Source organism: Macaca mulatta, chromosome 15, assembly GCF_049350105.2.
Source record: "Macaca mulatta isolate MMU2019108-1 chromosome 15, T2T-MMU8v2.0, whole genome shotgun sequence".
Taxonomy (NCBI): domain Eukaryota; kingdom Metazoa; phylum Chordata; class Mammalia; order Primates; family Cercopithecidae; genus Macaca; species Macaca mulatta.
Window position 1 is genome coordinate 65,104,120 of NC_133420.1, and position 14,089 is coordinate 65,118,208.

Below are 14,089 nucleotides of genomic sequence, written 5' to 3' on the forward strand. Positions count from 1 at the left end.
CAGAGATTTTTGTCTGGTTCACTACTTAGATCAATGCCTGGTATATTGTAGGTGCTCAATATATATTTATTGACTGACTGAGGAAGCGGGGAGCCATCAGCATTCTTGAGGTCCTGCTCTGGCCAAGGCGCTAACTTGCTGTGTGACTCTAAGCAAGTGACTCTCTTTCTCTGGGCTGTTTCTCTGTCTGCAGCACAAGGGGACCAGCACTAGGGACTTTATTTTTCAGTGCCAGCTGGGTGCTATGAAAACTAGACACCTGTTCATTCATTTACTTCACTTGTATTGATTAAGGATGCCACCTACTGTGTGCCAGGATGGTGAGGGTATGATCTGTGACATGCCACTGACAGCGTCCTTCGGGTCAGCCAGGGCCAGGGGTCACTGCCCATCTTGTCCCCAAGTCATCTTCCCGGAGCCCGCTCCTCCTCCCTCTGTCCAGCCCTGACCCTGGGGGGAGGGGGTCTGGTCTGAGACTGAGGATGGAAAATGTGATTAATAATCAAAAAACATCCAAGAGGAAGAAACCAGGAAAACAACTTGAGGAAGGCTCCTCGCCCAGGGGAGGGGGGCCATGTCCTGGGCCTCGGGACAGCTCCGGCCGCCCTCCCGCCGCCCTTTCTGGGAAGCTGCCACAGGAGTGGATAATTTTAGCCAAAAGTGAAAAAAAAGTCACCCTAATTATTTATTTTTTAAAAAGATGCCCCCTAGTGTAAATTATGCTTCCCCTGGGGGCTTCCCTCTACTCTGTTACCCCCCTCCGAATGGTGTCCCTGCTTGGTCAGGCTGCGGGGCCCTGGAGACACTGGGCTGGGGGCAGAGGAGGAATTTCAACATGAAATGTTTTGTTCATTAACAGAGAACATAGGGGGAAATTCCCTTTCTGCCTGGGCCTGGGCAGCCCAAGCAGACACTCAAAAGCTATTGTGAAAAATTGAGACTAGGCTGCAGAATGAGGTGGGGGTTATGTTGGGGGGTGTACAACAGACATTGTCTCACCTCTTCTTAGACTCCTGACTTCCAGGGGTTTCCTGAGCCTTAATCTTTCTGCCTTTTGGTGATTTTGTTCCTGACTCCTCAGGTTACTCTCAAAATTTTTTAGCAAGCAGGAGGAACTGGGATTAGACTGGAGTTAGAACTTCCAGTGGAGGAGGAAGAAAGGATATCAAAGGGAGGGAGGGGAGACTTGGACCTGAATAATTTAGAATTCTGACAGAATATATTGGAATCGATAGGCAGCAAATCTGAGGGGGACCTGGACAGGAATGAAAGCCCCTCTCTATCAGAGCAGATTTAGAGGGCCCTGGTGAGAAGGGAAGAGGAGATAGTTCCAGGAACTGGGGGTAATTCAAGGTTGAATACTTAGTTTCCCTCATTCTCTACCTTTAGAGAATCTTTGCCCTTTCTGGTGCCAGAGGTTGGAAGGGTCAGGGCACATAGGCAGCCATCCAGATGATAGGATTCCAAAAGGGGGTGTGCAGGATGGGGATGTTGTGAGTGGGCCCCAGGTACTATCTCAGGAGGGTGCTGGGAGGTGTCTCTGGATGCAGGGGTAAGTCGTCCCTAGGGGCCTGGGCTGGACCTTGAGTGGGGGGGTTTTGGGCCCCCCTCCCTGGCTCAGCCCGGGGCTGTGTGGGATCGGGTTTCTCGGCGCCTGGAGCCTCCGCGAGGCCGAGCTGTTCCCGGGTCCCGGCCAAGCCGCCCCGGGCGCTGGCACTGTGTGAGGAAGCAGGCGGGGTGAAGGGGAGCGAGAGGGGGGGATTGAGGGCGTTTACATAACTGCCTCCTGGAGCCCGCCCCAACCCGCCAAACCCCAGTGTGATTGAGAGCGTGTGTGACTCTGTGTGTGCCTGTGTGACACTCAGTGTGACTGAGTTCATGGCTGTGTAACTGTGTCTACGTGTGGGTATGGTGTGTGTGACTCAGGGACTCTCCTACTCTTTTGGGATCTCTAGTTCCTAGTCTAAGCTGGGGACCGTGACTCTCAGTGTACCATAGTGAAGTTGAGTATACACCTTTTACTGTTTGAGATTGGGTGTGTGACTTTATGTGACCATGTATTTGGCATTTGTAATACAGAGAGCCTGTGTGTGAGAGTGTGTGTGTTTTTAACTTTGGAGAGCCAGGTGTGCGCTCCAGGCAGAAACTTTCTGATGGCATAGCACGTTAGAAACCAGCACTGTTTCCTAAAGGAGCACTGGAAACGTAGATCCTCCATAGGAGATGGGGAAGGAGCTCTCCTTCCTTGGGGACATGTCAGTAAGAATGAAGAAGGGACTTTGCTTGCCCAAACGCTTGGGATGGCACAATTGACCCCTTGGTGTGTGTGTGGGGGGGTCCAAGTTTAGGTCACCTGCCAGGGTGGAGGGTGGTGTCAGAAATCCTGGCCATAGAGCCCCTTTCATGGTAGAGAACTCCAGGAACTGCAAGTCAACCAGGAACTTCCCCTAATTTCCCCAGGCCTCTCAGGAACTTCCCCTAATTTCCCCAGGCCCAAATGTGAGATCCCCATCAGGTGCAGGGCACAAGGCATCTGGCCTGGGGGTATTACTTCCAGCCACTGCATCATGGGCAAGGTAGATAGTGAAGATTGGGAAGGCAGTGAATTTTTGGAGGTGGGGTTGGGGAGAGGATGTCAGTGAAGTGGGGTTTGGCTTAAGCATAAGTGACATGACACAGAAGGGGGCTGGCGCAGAGCTGGGGAGGCCGGGAATAGGGGCGCTTAATAAAGCTGGAGAGGAGGCAGGGCCAGATCCTGCAGGGCTTTGAAGCCCCACCTAAGAAACTCAACTTTGCTCCCAAGGCGGTGGGGAGGGTTCAGCACTGAGGCTTACAAGCTCAAAGGCTACTGGCTAGGTAGGGCATCAGAGGCGGCAGGAGCGGAAACCACGACTAGTCTGTTGACCCAGCTCCGGGGGGAGGAAAATTGGTTGTGAGCCGGGTGGCGGCGGTGTGGAGAGGTGGTAGCACCCGGTGTTCAGTAGGTGGCCCAGGCCTCAGCGCGGAGCAGGAGCCAGAGGGGAACGCACGTCCCGCACCGTCCGCCAGGTGTCGCTTCGGCCCCGGGGAAGCGCTCGAGGCCGCTGGGTCCCGCGCCGGGAGGAGCTGCTGACCGGCCTGACGCCTGGACAGAGGTCCGACGTGCGTCTCTTCCTTTATCCTCTGACACCCACACGTCCACTTCCAGGACTCCGGACGCCCAGTGCGGATCTTGTCCCCGCAGCCGTGGACTGCGGCTCTGCATACTGCAGCCTCTGCGTCCCCGAGGGCCGAGGGGGACGAGGGGGACGTTGGACTGGGACAGAATTCCCGACTGCTCCCAACCTGGCAGAAAGAGGCTGAGCCAGGGACACCGGAGCATCTGGAGGTCAAGTCCGTTCCCCAAACCACTCGCCAATTTTCACCCCATTCGCCCCTCCCCTGTTGGATTAGAGCGCCCAGTCCGGTCAGCCCCCTGGGGAGGAGCGGCCCCCGGTGTACCGAACCTTGCCAGGGCCTAGAGCTTCGCCGCAGGGGCAGGGGCAAGTCCTGCTCCTCTCAAGATCCCGTCGCACCGCCCCCTTCCTTCCCCGCGTCCTCAGTCTAATCCTGGTCTGCGGCCCGGGAAGCAGGAGGCCGGCGGCCCGGAGAGCCCGAGGATAGGACACCTTGGGTGGGCGGCTGTGCGCTGGCCCTCAGCGGGGCGCAGCTAGTTTGCTGTGTGTCCTGAAGTCCTAGCTGGCCGTCTCTGAGCTCCAGCCCATGCCGACCCCTGCCAGTTGTAGAGAGGGGATTCTGTGGCCACGGAAGTGAAAGTGAAAAGCCCAGGCCGTGGCGGGAAGAAGGATTTTCCTCTGCAGTGGGAGTCCCTGAGGCATTTGTTGGGAAAGGGCCCGGGCGTTCTAGGCAGCCTACTGGGGTAGGATGTGAGGAAAGAGCGAGACATTTCCCTCCCTTCTCCTCGCCCTCAGCCCTAGAGCAGCTCCCCGGAGGGGCAGGGCCCAGGATTATGGGTCAAGGGTCAGGTGAAAAATCCAAGGGGTGGAGACGAGGGTGGCCTTCTCGGTCTCCGCCTCTGCCATTGCCACTCCATTGCGCTCTCACGTGGCCTCAGAAGTTGGTCAGGTTGTCTAACCTTACTCTCCTATGTTGCAGCCAGACCGGAGGCCCAGGGGCGAGTGCAGTGAACACCCCGGCCCCTCAGAGGCCCAGGCTGCGAAAGGAGTAAGCCTCCTATCGAGGGGTGTGCCTGTGCCCGGCATTGAGGGTGCACCCTCCCTACCCCTTCATTCCAGTGGAGGCTTCTCCCCCGGTTGTGTGTCCTCGGAGCACGAGGAACATGCTAGTAGTGGTGTTGGTGTCATAGGAGACATGGGAAGCATGGGCCTGGGCTCCCGGCTGGGTCCGTCCCCGGTCAAGGAAGCCCTTTTCCCCCGCGCGAGGGGGTGACCGGGAGGGGAGTCGTTGCGGGGGGCAGTAGTAATAGGGGAGGGGCGGAGCCGGCTGGCTTCTTCTGCCCAAAGTGGGGGTTGGGGGTTCTGGCTCGCGTTCCTCTCACGGCGACGCCGGAGGGAGGACCCCGAGAGTTGGCCCGGGGTGTGCCAGGGAGTCGGTGCAAGGCCGTCAGGGCCTGAACGTGCGGGAGTGTGCGCAGGAGAGACCTGGCCAAGACTGAGAGGGAGAGTGAGTGTGAAGGAGCGATCCCGGGGGTGGGTGCGCGCCCAGCCGCCCTAGGGGAGCGGGCGGAGTGGGTGTGTGTGTGCGCGCGCGCGCGTTTGCGAGACCCGCGGCCGGGGCTGCGCGTGAAGCACGGGGACCACAGCCGTCTGGAGGGCGCGCCCGAGAAAGGGTGAACGCGAGGGGGCCACGCGTGCCAGTGCGGGCGAGTATGCCAGCGGGGGGCCAGAGCGCGTGCCAGTGCCGGGCGAGTGGGAGTGGGGGCTCACAGGCCCGCGCAGGGCGAGCGGGCCGCGTGTGCCAGGAGCGAGAGCGTGCCAAGGCGGGGGCGCGCGGGGCCCGTGGCGGGGAGGGGTCGTGGCGCGCGGCCGCGGAGAGACAAGGCAAGAGGGGGAGGGGAGCGAGGGCGCGCGCGGCCGAGCGGGCGCCCGCGGTCACATGGGCGAGGGAAGGAGGGAGGGAGCCCGCGAGGGAGGGAGGAGGATGGGGGGGTTAAAGCCGCCGAGCGCTGAAGAGCCGGTGCAGAGCGGGCGGCGGCGGCAGCGGAGGCGGCGGCTCCAGCCGGCGCGGCGCGAGGCTCGGCGGTGGGATCCGGCGGGCGGTGGTAGCTTCGCGCTCCCTGCCTCGCTCGCTGCCGGGGGCGGTCGGAAGGCGCAGCGCGAAGCCTGGGTAGCCCGAGGGCGCGGTGAGTACCCTGCGGCGGAGTGCGCGCGGCCAGACCCTCAGAGCCCGGACTGACCGACAGACCGTGCGCGCGGGAAGAGTGAGGGGACACCCGTGGGCCTACGGCCGAGGGCGACCGGAAAGTTCACGAGAAACTTTGCCTGCAAACTCGGGGGCGGGGGCGCTGGAGAAGCGAACCCCCACGTCCGGGCGCTCCGGGGGTTGGGCGTGGTGGTGGTGGTGGGGCCGGACTGTCGACTAGAGGGAGGTGGCTCCGGCGGTTTGTCCTAGTGTCCCTGTTCTCCCCACCCCTCAGCTGCACACGCGGGGTCTGGAAAAATTCCTGGGCTTCGGGGGTTCGTAGTGGCCTCTGCATGCCCAAAGGTGGCTTCTTTCTCGGGCAGAAATCTGGACTTCAGAGCGCCCGGGGATACGAACGGACGGTTGCGCGTCTGCCAGTGCATGTGTGTCCGTGTGAATCCGCGCGCGCGCGCGTGTGTGTGTATGCATGTGTCTGTGTGTGTCGGTCGGCCTCCTCATGATTTTCTCTTGAGTCCGCCTGGATGTATCTCCATGTAGTGGGTCTCCTCCAGTGTGTCTCTTTGTAAGTCTTCCTGGCTTGTGTGAGTCTGCCTATGGTGTATCCCCAAGTGTCTCTTTGTGAGTCTGCTCGTGTGTGTCTCCTCCAGTGCGGCTCAGTGTGAGCCAGCCTGGGTGTCCCTGTGTTGCTCCGAGTAGTGTATCTCCGCGTGCGTGGGGGCTGGGCCGTGGGGAGGTCACCAGACGGACAGCTCTCCCTCTCGGCTCCTCTTCTCTCCCGAGCCTCTCCTCCACCGTTAGCTCGCTGGCTCCCTTGTCCCCCTCCCCCCTCCAGTAGCTTCAGGCGGGCAGGACTATTTCACGCCTTGTTGAAAATTCAGGATTTTCTTTCTCTTTACGTCTAGTCTGTCTCTTTGAGAAGCGTCTGTGTGTGTCTGTGTGCCTGGCAGCTTGTCTGCAACACTGGGTGTGTGTCTGCATGCCGCTGTAGGAGTGTATCTGTTACACTAGTTGTTCTGCCTGTAATACTTGGTGAATTTGTGTCTGTGTCACTGGGTGTGTTTGTGTGGCTGTGATCACTGAGGTGGTGAGTCTGAAATGCTGGGTGTGTCTGTGCATCTGTAATTGCTGTGTGTCCGAGGAGTCTGCAACACCAGGTGTATTTTTGTATATGTAACTCTGGGTGTGATGGTGTGTCATTACACATGTGGGAATGGGACTTGAACCATTGCATATTCCTAGGGATGTAGGGCTAGCAATGACTTGGGGGCTAGAAGGGCCTAGGTGTCTCAAACTATGCCCCCCTGTCTCCACTGTCACAACCCACACAAATCCTCTCAGCTGGTGCTAGGGGCTCCTGGTCAGCATTGGTGAGATGGAGCTGAGGTTCACACTGTCAGGGCTGATACTCCAACGGAGACCATGAGCCTACACAAAGACTAGGAGTTTAAAGGTCATGCACAGGACTTCTGGGGGCTCTGGAATTCATACTCAGATGCACACTGGGACACTTCAACTCCTTCTAGGGTCTAGGGGTTTACATTCATATGGACTCACACTTACATTGTGGGGCTCATATCCAGGGATACACTTCAGTCCTGGAGTTTCCATGTAGACTCACATTGGAACTCTGCTCACACTGGGACCCACACTGGGAGTGTAGGCTCATGCTTAGATTCACGGTCTTATCCTTTAGCTTAGATCTACATTGAGACCTAGAGCTCACACCCAGAATCTCACTGGGGTCCTCGGGCTCACACTGGGGCTCACATGAAGACACAATTCACGTGTCAGTGACACTGTGTCAGTGACACAGACACAAATTCACCAAGTATTACAGGCAGAACAACTAGTGTTACATATACACTCCTACATTCTGGGACTCCGAGTTGCAGTCAGACTCGCATGGGGAACATGGGGCTCACATTTGAACTCAAGGACTCACTGAGGACACTGGGGTTCATAGTCAGATTCACACTTCCAAGCTGGGGATCACACTGACTCACACGGGGACCCTGGAGCTTACTCAGATTCACACTAGGACCTTTGGGTTCACACTTAGATTCATATGGGGACTTTGGGGGTCAGACCTCCGTGGGTAACCTAGGGCTCACACAGAGACTCATGCCAGGATCTTGGTGACTCCATCAGACTCACGTGAAATCCTGTGACTCACTGAGATTCCTATTGGGATCTCAGAACTCACATTCAGACTCACACTAGGATTCTGATGTTCACACTTAGACTTACAAGGGCACTTTGGGGCTCACACTCAGACTTAAAAAGGGATACCAGTGCTCACACTCAGACTCCATGAGTTACCTTAGCTCATGCTCAGAAGCCCTTACGACCAGGGTCTCACACTCAGACTTACACTAGAACTCTAATGCTTATGCTGACTTGTGCAGGAATCCTGAGACTCACAGGCTCACACTTCAGTCCTGGAGCTCACATTCAGACCCGCTGGGGTTTACAGTCTGATGCGTGCTGAGACCTGGGCTCATACTCAAACCCATACTTGCATCTTGGAGTTCACACTTAGATGGGACATTAGACTGTGACACTTAAACTCACACTTTCATCCTGGGCTCACATTCAGATCCACACTGAGATTGTGCCATTCACAATTCCAGTGGAACTTAGGACTCATGGTCAGATATGCCCATGCTTTCCTTTGGTTTGTGGTGAGTATTGGGGCACTTGAGGTGAGGAACAGAGACTGCTACAGGATCTGTCCTCTCCAAAGGTGAGGAGGAGAGAGGATACACATTTGGTCACATCCCTCACATGGGTTGTGGGCTAATGGAGGGGAGTGGTGGTAAAGGCTAACCCAGTCAGATTTCCCTGCTTTCCTTCCATAAGGAGACTAGGCACTTGGCAGGAAAATCTGAGTGGATCGTTGGTACAGGAGTGAAGTGAACTCTTAGATTCCTCTGTGTGCCATGTCAATGCACACCCATCCCCCTTGAATAGTTTTGGACATCCCTTCTGTAGTAGAGAAGGCCAGGTGGGGGAAATAAGACTCCTGTCCTCCCAAGACATCTTCCCCACCCCATACACACACATCTCAATCATTCTTAGGATGGGAGGGGTGTGAAGATTGGAGGGAGCAGATCTTGGCTCCTGCGACTGCTCCAGGGTATTGAATCTGTGATTGTAGGAGAGATAACAGCCTCAAATCTATGAGGAGAAGGTAGCTGGAGGAAGAGACGGGATCCGGGATCCCACGCTCTCTTCTCTTCTTTGCCCTGGCTGGGGAGGGGTAGGGACCATGTTATGTTGTGTGTGTCCCACAGTGTCTCTGGGATTGCCTGTTGAGCCCTTATCCTGGCTCCAGGGCATGCCTGGGCTTCCCCACTCTGTTCCCCAAAAGAGCAGTAGCCCTGGGGGGCCTAGGTTGCAGCCAGCCCTGGGACTCCAACTCCCCTGGAGACCCTGCCCTGGACTTTGCGTGCTCTGCTGCTATGGACATTAGTGGGTGGGGCTGCCTGAGATATGCTGTCTTCCCCCATGGGAGCCCACACAGTAGGGACATGGCCCTGCGGTCCCTCCCAATACTGAGACGGCTGGGCTGTAACTGCGCCCTGTCCTGAAGGGGACACATGCTCTCCAGCCCCCCTATGGGGGTGGGGGGCTTAGAGGCAAGGCATCCCTGCTCTGTGCCCCCCCATGGCGAGTTGAAGTGTAAATGAATAGGAAACATATGGAGTGGATTTTCTTTGAAATGCAGATGGGTTGGGGGGGACCATGTGTGCTTGGTTTCGGGGGTCCTAGAGAGCAAGGAGCCTGAGAAGTGAGAACTGACCCCTCCTCTAGACCCACCACTGGGTGGGGGTAGTGGGGGAGACCTCAGCTTTGTAAACTCCTGTGGCCCTGAGTGACCAAACCCACAAGGGCTCTCGGCTTCCTGTGGGGAGGGGCTGGGAAGGCAAGTGGTCCTTGGGGATGGAGAGCACTGAGGTCGTCAATCCCTTTTACCTCTGCAGAGGGCAAAGAGAGTCCCAAAGCACAGAGCTGTGCCTGGTTGGAGGTCACCAGAGCTAGGCACTCTGTGGGTCAAGGGGTGGGAGGAGGAGCTGGAGCAGATGTTGAAGAAGAGTTAGACCCTGCTGCTGTGGGCAGCCAGCTCCCAAAAGCTGGGACTAGAGCTACAGTAGCAGGAACTGAAATTAAACTATGGTAGTGACTTGTATTCAGCTTGAGGGCCCGTCTTGAGTTTAGGAGCAAACTGAAGAGTCCTTAGCCTGTAGGAGGACAGGTTTCTCCAGACCCAGGGCAGTCAGTGTGCCCCACCATATAGCCTACCTGTACTTTCCCCACATGGCACTCACCAAGGTTGCATAGTAATTGCTTGTGAGGTCTGTGTGACTCAAGGACTGGGTCTACCTTGCTCACCCTGTACCTGCCTGCTCTTGGCACAAACCTTGTACACCATAGGAAGGCATTCTTGTGTGAACAGTAATACATCTTTTTCTTTCTCATTGGACCGAATGCTCCCTGTGGGCAGGACCATGTGCCTGACTCCCTGTACAGTGCCTGGCAGGGAATAAGTGCTCAATAAATGTTGAAGCATGAATCACTGAGTGGGACAGATCGTGGGGAGAAGGAAGCTCCTGAGATTTGTGGTTTGAGACCCAGCATCCCCTGTCCTACACCCCTGTTTGGCTCAAAGGAAGACTGGTTTGCAGGCTAGACTAGAGGAAGGACTTTCCTTCACTCAGGGAAGGAGTGCAGAGGATAGGCCCCTTCCTTGGAAAGGCCTGGACCAGAGGAGGCTGGGGCAGGGTAATCACTCTGATTCTGTGACAGAGGTCAGAGGTCACCCTGCTCCTTCCCAGCCTCAGGATTTTGCAGAAGGTAAGGTCCTTTTTTCCCTATGTGGTGGTGAACATGCCCCTTACCCTCTCTGGGTGTGGGTTTCTTGGACAAGAAGAGATGGGGTCCATTCCCTCAGGGACCCTCTAACTGAGGGAATGGACCCCATCTCTGACCTTCCAAGGCTGAGCTCTGAGGCTGTGTAGCTGTTGTGGGCACCACAGACTGTCTGTATTGGTTATTAATGCCTGTCTGAGAACACGGGGTTCGGATCCTAAAAATACTCTGTCCAGCCAGAGCCCAGGAGTTGCTGGCGTGGGCCAGTGTGGCAGTGGCTGCATCTTGGTCAGATAGAGACAGAGAGGAAGAAACACACCCAGCACCAGGAAAGACTGGGAGAGTGTGTGAATATGGGGAACCTGAGGCAGCACAGGTGAGAGATGCACGACAGAGAGAGCCTTTGTTTTATGTGGAGCAAAGATTTATAAAATTACTGGTGCCAGTTAGTCAAATTATGGCAAAATTTAGGGTAATCTGTTATCCTACACTGCAGAGAATTTCCTTCTAAGAGAGTCTGGAGATATATCTGATATCAGAAATGAAAACCAAGTAGTCTGTAGGATTCATTTCAAGACCAGCTTCAGGATGTTCCAAAATAAGAGTGTGGCAAAAAACACAAAGTATTCCCAACTACCCTTTTCTGAGCTACTGCCCTCCTCCTTACCTCTTCAGAGCCCCTCCTTGCAGCCAGAGTCCCAATGAGGGTCTTAAGACTCCCTTTTATAGCCTCCCCCAACTTCTAAATCCCAGGCCTTTGCATAGCCCCTCTATCCAGAAGGGAGCTCCACAGTGGTCCCAAAAAGGCAAGAGGAGCCCAGAGTCAGAGGGAAGATGCCATGTGACGTTGGCCCATGAGCTGACCCTTCTGGGCCCCTCCGTGAAATTGCGGGATGGGGGGCTGGGCCCTGGCCCAGGCCAGGAGAGAAGGCGGTTTTGGCACCCATCCAGGCCCCTGACGTCAGTGACTTTCCAAATAATGGAATCAATATTGGGGGGTGGGGGCAAGCGTGAACCAGGCCCCAACGATTAGAAACAGATCGGCACAACCCCGCAGCTGATTCTGATAGAGCTGCCTTGGAGAGCTTGGGTGGGAGGCCTGGAGGGAGCTGGACCTGTGGGGGTGGAGTTGGGGGGGTACTCAGGAATGGGCAGGCGGAGCCACCTAGTGTCCAGAGCTCTAGGGTATACAAGTGGGCAAAGATTCGGGCTGTCTGGGATTGGAATGATGGGGTGAGGGCCCCTGTCCTGGTCCCTTCCTCCTCTGAGCCTACAGGGTTCTGAGGCTAGGTAAAGTTTGTGGATGGAGTCTTGGCCAGCGAGTAATAAAGAGTGGGCAAGGGGATTTCATCTCTCTGCATCCCAGATGTGGGCCCCTAGGCCATATTAGGGGTCACAAGTTATACCTATGCAGTAGAAGAGTTCTGAATGAGACCTAAGTAAGATGACTTTTTGCTTGGAAGCAAAGGGCATTAATCCAAGATAGGGAGATGGGTATCCCTCCTTAAATTGGGAGTCTGGCCTCCTCTACCAGCTCACATTCTCTCAGCCTCCTAGAGGACAGCAGGTGAGGATGGAGGGGACCATAGGGTCTATTGGGGGCTGGCCTGGCAGCAGCTGACAAAAAACAGGAAGAAGGGCTAGGGGAGCAGCTGTAATTATGGGGCATTTATTATTAATCAGATGAAATTGCTGGAAGCAGCTGGTGTAATGTACGTAGCAATACAGACTCTGCATGCTCCCCCCACAACACACACACACACACACACACACGCACGCCACACACAGCCTGAGCCTTGCTTGCTTTCACAGTCTGTTTCTTGTGAAGGTCAGATGGGTCTATATGTGTCTGTCTGCATACTGGAGTGTATCTGTCCGTGTTTTTTCATGTCAGCCTGCACCCTCCTCTACTCCTATTGTCTCCTTTTCCAGCTATCTCTTTCATTCTTTGGCCTAATGTGTCCCTCTCTGTCTCTGGCTTCCCCTCAATCTCCCTCCCTTTGGGCCTGTCTTGGTGTGGCTGTATCTGTCACTATCAACCAGCCTGTCTCTAATACCTTATTTTAGTTTCTGGCTATCTCTCCCTGGTTGGTGATGTCTCTGCATCTCTGGGCAGGATTGGAAGACATGGAATCCCTTTCTCATGGTATGTGTTTAGGCACCTAATCATACCTTTGGCAGATATATCTGGGACCTGTTTTCAGGGGAGCAGTTGGACCCCGAGGATCTCCTGAGGTCTTATAGAAGGTGAGGGGTCTTTTGAATGGCTGGAGTCCATAGAAGCAACAGTGGCTTTCAAGATATCCCTGAGTTCAAGGCCAGCTCCTTTATCAACTACCAGTTGTGTGACTTTGGCCAAGCTGCTTCTCCTCAGTTTCAGAATCTGTAAAACAGAAACAGTATTACCTCCAAAGCTTTTTTTTTTTTTTTTTTGAGATAGGGTTTCACTTGATCACCCAGGCTGGAGTGCAGTGGCTCAATCTTGGCTCAGTGCAACCTTCACCTCCCAGGCTCAAGCGATCCTCCCACCTCAGCCTCAGGAGTAGCTGGAACCACAGGCACGTGCCACCATGCCTGGCTAATTTTTTGTATTTTTGGTAGAGATGGAGTTTCACTATGTTGCCCAGGCTAGTCTCGAACTCCTAAGCTCAGGTGATCCACCTGCTTCAGCCTCCCAAAGTGCTGAGATTACAGGGGTGAGCCACCACGCCCGGCCTTGAAGCTTGTTTCGATGATTCAGCACCAAAATGTAAATTAAGTACTTATCACAGTGTCTAGGTAACCAAGGACCCTGAACAAGTGATACCTGCTATTATTATTGGGAAAGGCATTGTGCAGGTGGGTGAGAGATCTGCACAGGCAAGTTGATATAGCAGCAAGGTTTTGGAATTAGATATAGACTCAAATCTAGGCTCTGGAACTGATCAGCTCTGTGGTATAGGGCAAGACCTCCTTGAAGCTGAGTCTCCTTGGCTATCAAATGGGAAGAACAATAAAACCTACCTCATGGAGAAATCATGAAGATTAAGTAAGATAATGCATATAAAGTGCCAAACACAGTTCCTGGCATATAATAGATGCTCAATAAATCATAGTGGTGATAAGGAAGGGGGTGTTATAATGGTGGTTATTTACACCATGCCTGTGACCCTGTGACTCTAGGATTGTGCATGTGAGGATGCATGTGATATGGAGGTGCCTGTGTGTCTGTGAACTGATTGTATGGGAATTGTGGATTGTCTGCGGGTGTGTATCTCTGTGTTGTATCAGGCCACTGCCTTCTGGTAACCTTTGTGCCTGTGGTTCAGAACCTGAAGTCAGCAAGGGGTGCTAGAAGGGGTCTGTATTACTCTCAACTTTTCTTCTTCCAGATTTTAGCTGCTGCCTGACTCAGTCTCCCCTTCTCACAGTGGGGCTGTGAGTATGGAATGGCCTCTGAGTTGGACTAAGGCCTGTGGCTCCTCTGTGACCTCTGATTTATGCCCTTTGCCCTTCTAGACTCTAGCCTTGTCACCTCATCTTGCCCCCTTGGTTTTGGAAGTCCTGAAGAGTTGGTCTGGAGGAGGAGGAGGACATTGATGTGCTTGGTGTTTGGCCAGTGGTGAAGAGGTAGGTGCCGGGGCCCAGGTGGGGTAGGTCAGTCTCAGGGAATCAGGCAGGTGTAGTGGGGCTGTACGTCTAGGGGACATGAGTGGAGGAGGACCTGAGATTCCTTCCTTTCTTCCCTGTCCTTTCTTTTTCCAGAGGTTTTGGGCTCAGCCTGGCTGAGGCTTTTCATGCTCTCATAATAGGCCTAGAAAGGGAAGAGACTTATCTATTGTCACACAGGCAAGGGCAACACCAGGTTAGGAAACTGGGT

General features: G+C 55.0%; 1 protein-coding gene across 14 annotated transcripts in view; it reads left to right on the forward strand.

The window, feature by feature from the left end:
- Window positions 1–4,702: 4,702 nt before the first annotated feature.
- The window catches only part of CNTFR (ciliary neurotrophic factor receptor), a 38,523-nt gene continuing 29,136 nt past the window's right edge, over window positions 4,703–14,089 (forward strand). For 3 of the 14 annotated variants that reach the window (XM_077965106.1, XM_077965103.1, XM_077965110.1), the window contains exons 1-2: window positions 5,195–5,341; window positions 13,729–13,839. The gene's annotated coding sequence lies outside the window, so the exon portion shown is untranslated. 14 annotated transcript variants of the gene reach the window in all.